The sequence below is a fragment of the Ixodes scapularis genome, unplaced genomic scaffold, assembly GCF_016920785.2.
Source record: "Ixodes scapularis isolate PalLabHiFi unplaced genomic scaffold, ASM1692078v2 PGA_scaffold0__279_contigs__length_252992795, whole genome shotgun sequence".
Taxonomy (NCBI): Eukaryota; Metazoa; Arthropoda; class Arachnida; order Ixodida; family Ixodidae; genus Ixodes; species Ixodes scapularis.
This window is the reverse complement of record NW_024609835.1, coordinates 204,216,597-204,221,875: the sequence shown is the minus strand read 5'-3', so window position 1 is coordinate 204,221,875 and position 5,279 is coordinate 204,216,597. Positions and strand designations below refer to the sequence as shown.

The 5,279-nt window shown below is 48.4% G+C and overlaps 1 pseudogene; it reads left to right on the top strand.

Annotated features, from left to right (window-relative positions):
• The first annotated feature begins 2,107 nt into the window (after positions 1–2,107).
• Positions 2,108–2,776, top strand: LOC120838898 (annotated as a pseudogene).
• The last annotated feature ends 2,503 nt before the right edge of the window (positions 2,777–5,279 follow it).

Below are 5,279 nucleotides of genomic sequence, written 5' to 3'. Positions count from 1 at the left end.
TCACCTTGACTTAAATGGTGGTCGGCTTTGTCTGAAACATTAGGGTGCTGGCTTAAGAGCACTCATGAAGCAGGTACTTGTTGTGCCTAACAAGTTGGCCAGCGACACACTCCTGCGTACCCACGAACACCTCCACACATAGGATCCGTGGGTTGAGCCAGGCATTCAGACGTCGATGGCCAGAATGCGCAGGTTGGCGTCAGACACCTAGAACAAAAAGGGCACTCAGAGGGAGGTCGGACAGATGTTTCAGCTGAGTTTGTATACTTATCGGAGAGATTCCGCAACAGTTACGAGTCGCTTTCTCATCACACAAGCGTTCCTCGACGAGTCTGAATAGGAATACGTTTCCCCAGTGGTATAGCCAGGAGAGATCCTTTTAAACTCCCCCCCCCCCCCAGAAATGCAGCTGACCCTATATTACATACAATAATTTGTCTGAAGCTGTAAGCATGCCGTTATTATAATTCGTAGTAATGGAGATTCGTCTGAAATAGCATTACTATCAAAGAACGACATCTTCGAGGCAGATTTGGGCGTTTTTTCTTCCAGCTTCACTTTAGACCCACCGTTGGGAGATGAAAAGCGAACAAAGAGAACCCAGCATAAAAATAACGTCCCAGGGAATAATATAACCACAAGAAAGACAATTTTCTAAAAAAAAATATCTTCAGGGGCTCTTAGAACTCTGAACTTTTACATAGACCTCTTTCAGTCTACAAGTTACACAATTACATGAAGGTTTGCAAATAGTAAGCACAACACATGAAATACGAGTACGGGAAACGACTAGTGTACACATCGCGACACTGTTAGCGCGAATACGACATCGGCGCATTGTCGCATTGTACTTCTAAATGGCATTAGCGAGCACGAAATTGTATACCTTAAATGATAGAACTAAATGATCTCTTTCTGTAGCAACAATAACACGGATGACTTCCCTTGGTTTCAAAGAGAAAAACTGGGAAATCCGGCGATTGCTTGTTCGCGCTAACAGTGTCGTGCTCTGTACGTTTCACACGTCATGCACGTTTCCTTGAGGACGTCTAAGAAATATAATCTTAAGAGTCATTTTATTTGTGCTATGAGTTCGGCATTTCTAATTTTCATGTAGTTTCTTAACTCGCTGTGCCGAAGGCGATTATCATTTTTCAGAGATACAAATTGTGAATATTTGCTGGGGCGACCGTGTGTAACGTGAGTATTACCAGAAACGTTCTCCAAAACATTTAACATTTGAATATTCATTAAAATGCAAAGTGCCTGTGTGCTGCTTTGATGAAAAAAGTGCATTTTGATTATACCAATGCTGAATAAAATTGTAAGTTTTGTGCCACTCCAAAGTGTTTAATATTTTTTTTAAACACATATGCCAAACTGCACTGCATTAAATCAGAAATTACAGGCAACAAGACCTGAACATATCTTTCTGAAATTTCTTTAAAACATATATATACCTCGAACAGCAAACTGGGACCATTTTACCATAGAATAAGCACTTCTTTGAGCGATGTTCAAAAATTTTTTTTCGAATAATTTGTTCAAATTTGTTTGGATGCACAGATATATGAATTGTAGATGTATAAGCGCTAGTTTTCTACACAACTGAAATCAATATGTTTACGTTACGACTGCTTCTTAATGAAACACTTGGAACATTCATAGAAGGTAATGTATATACAAAAGATGCAAAGTCTATTGGAGTAGGAGTAGTCGTCATTGTAGCAACCGGCTGTTCGGACGAAGGAAGAAGAGGTGGACAAGAGAGAACGAGCTGAGAGGCCGAGCTCAGAACACCGGCAGCTCCCGACCGGACTGGACGTGTATATAATTTTGTAAATAAAAATAGGTAGGGAACTTCTTTCCCTACAATTGGTGACCCGGACGTGATCCGCAAGCCACCTCCGTCATGGCTACCGATGAGGCAACACCGCTGGACATCACCGTCGTCCGCACGCCCAGGCTTCCCCGATTCTGGACAGCGGATCCACAACTTTGGTTCGCGCAAGTGGAGAGCCAATTTACAACCAGCCACATCACCTCGCAAGCACAGAGGTTCCACCATGTGGTAGCGGCGTTGCCTCCCGAAACTGCCTTTGATATTCGAGACATCATCCTCGAACCACCAACAACTAACCCGTACGACAATTTGAAGGCTGAGCTCATCAAACGCACCTCGGCATCCGAGCATCAACGGCTCCAGCAGCTACTAACATCTGAAGAGCTGGGCGACCGCACACCATCCCAGCTACTGCGACGTCTTCAACAACTTCTTGGAGAGCGGGCAGCGACATTCGACCCCGCCCTGTTGCGGGAGCTATTCTTGCAAAGACTCCCTAACAACGTAAGAATGGTTCTTACTTCTGCCTCAGGACTCGCGTTAGTTCAGCTCGCCCAGTTGGCGGACACCGTGATGGAAGTCGCTGCACCGCAAGTCGCTGCCCCGCAAGTCGCTCCTATTGCGGCCACGCAATCACATCTGCTCGGTGCACCGGTAAACATCTCTGCCGCTGAAACAACGGAGGATTCTTTTCGCACGGATATCCAACAAGCGATCAAGGCCCTCACCGCCCAAGTAGCCGCGCTCACTTCACGTTAACGATCGGAACATCGCCAGCGATCCACGTCCCGCCCCCGATACAGTTCGCCCTCCCAAACCCGAGCAGTATCAAGACATTCAGATATTTGTTGGTACCATCGGACCTTCGGCGACCGCGCCCGAAGCTGCGTAGGACCATGCTCTGCTTCGGGAAATGCCCGCACCCACCACTAGAGGCGGCGAGTGGTGGGGGTACGCAGCTCAGCCGCTTGTTCTTCATAACAGATCGCGGCTCCGGTTGGCGATTCTTGGTTGACACCGGCGCGGAGGTGAGACTACTAGTTTCTGCCGTTGAAACAAAAGGCAGGCAGACACTTACCACTCTACAAGCAGCCAATAAGACTCCAATCGCCACTTACGGTGAGCACGCTTTGTCCCTCAACATTGGACTGCGTCGAGTATTCCGCTGGGTTTTTCTCGTCGCGGACGTGTCTTATCCTATTATCGGTGCCGATTTTTTACGACATTTTAACCTACTGGTTGATATGCAACGTAAGAGCCTCGTAGATGCTACTACAAATATTGTTACACACCTCGCGTGTAAGCCTGCACGACCTCCGGCCAGGCCTAACTGCTCCAGTCCAACTTCGCCGTACGAAAGTTTGCTACGAGAGTTTGCGTCTATCACTCGCCCTACCAACTTTCAGCGTCCAGTGAAGCACAATGTTGCCCACCACATCGTGACTACTGGGCCACCTACTCATGCTCGACCACGTCGGCTTCCACCAGACCGTTTAAAGATCGCGCGAGATGAATTTGATCACATGCTAGAGCTTGGCATCATTCAACCATCATCAAGTCCATGGGTGTCTCCCCTGCACATGGTTCCCAAGAAAAACCCTGGTGACTGGAGACCGTGCGGGAACTATCGTGCTCTGAACAACGCCACAGTCCCCGACAGGTACCCTCTGCCATACATCGCGGATTTCACGAATTCCCTGTATGGCTCAAAGGTTTCCTCTAAAATAGACCTAGTAAAGGCGTACCACCAGATCCCAGTTGAGCCGAGTGACGTCCCCAAGACGGCCATCATCACACCTTTCGGCTTATTTGAATATCTTCGCATGCCTTTTGGGTTACGAAATGCAGCTCAAACATTTCAGCGCTTCGTCGACCATGTCATCCGAGGACTTCCCTTCGTCTATGCCTACGTTGACGACTTGTTAATCTACAGCCATGACGATGAAGAACACGTTCAGCATCTTCGACTGCTTTTTCAGCGCCTTGATGAGCACGGCCTCATAATCAACAAGCAAAAATGCGAGTTTGGAGTCACGACGTTGAATTTCTTAGGCCATCAAGTGGATCACACAGGGGTCCGTTCACTTCCCGAAAAAGTCGCAGCCATTAAGGTTTTTCCACAACCAACAACCATTTATAAACTCAGAGAGTTCATGGGTCTCATAAATATCTATCGGGGTTTTATTCCCAACTGCGCTTCAACACTCCTGCCGCTCACTAATATGCTCAAAGACGAACACAAGGACTCAACACCGTTAAACTGGAACGACTCGGCTTTCCAAGCTTTCAGCCGCATAAAAGGAGATCTCGCTAACGCTACCCTACTCGTTCACCCCTGCCAAGAGCTTCCCGTGAGTGTCATGGTCGACGCCTCCAATATTGCCATTGGCGCTGTCCTGCAGCAGCTCTCCGACAAGAACTGGCAGCCCGTCGCGTTCTACTCCCGAAAACTCAGCGCAACAGAGTCACGCTATAGTACATACGGTAGGGAGCTCCTTGCGATTCATCAAGCCATCAAACACTTCCGGCATTTCCTAGAGGGTCGTCATTTCGTCGTTTTCACCGACCACAAACCCTTAACATACGCACTGAAATCAGGGAGCGAAAAATTTACTCCCCGTGAGATCCGTCAAATGTTATACATATCAGAATTCACGACAGACACCCGCCATGTCAAAGGCAAAGACAACCTGGCAGCTGATGCGCTCTCGCGGGTTATTGTCACTCCCTGCTGCAGCATGGTACCCATGACAATTGATTTTGAAGCCATGGCCTCAGCTCAGCGAGATGACACCGAGCTTCAACAAGTTCGTTCATCGCACTGCAGCCTCAATTTGCGCGAGGTAGTCTTGCCAATGTGTGGTACACCACTCATCTGCGACCACACCACAGGCGCACCCCGACCTTTAGTACCGCTGCATTTCCGTCGTCAAGTTTTTGACTCCCTACACTCCATGGCACACCCTGGAGTTCGAGCAACTCAGCGGTTAATTACTGAACGCTTTGTATGGCCGGGTGTCAACAAGGACGAGCGAAACTGGACTCACTCTTGTCTGGCCTGCCAGCGGTCTAAAACTCAACGTCATACGTCAGCACCATACGATGCTTTCCCAACACCGACAGCGCGCTTCGATGCCGTACACCTAGACATTGTGGGTCCTCTTCCAACATCTGGTGGAAACACATATATACTGACATGCATTGATCGCTTCACGCGCTGGCCTGAAGCATTTCCCATTCCTAACATCACCGCCGAAACCACGGCACGGACATTCGTCGAAGGTTGGATTGCTCGATTTGGCGTGCCTTCATCGGTTACCACCGACCGAGGGAGACAGTTCGAGTCCGCCTTATTCCGAGAGCTCATGAGACTACTAGGGTGCTCACGTATTCGGACCACGTCATACCATCCCATGGCTAACGGCATTATAGAGCG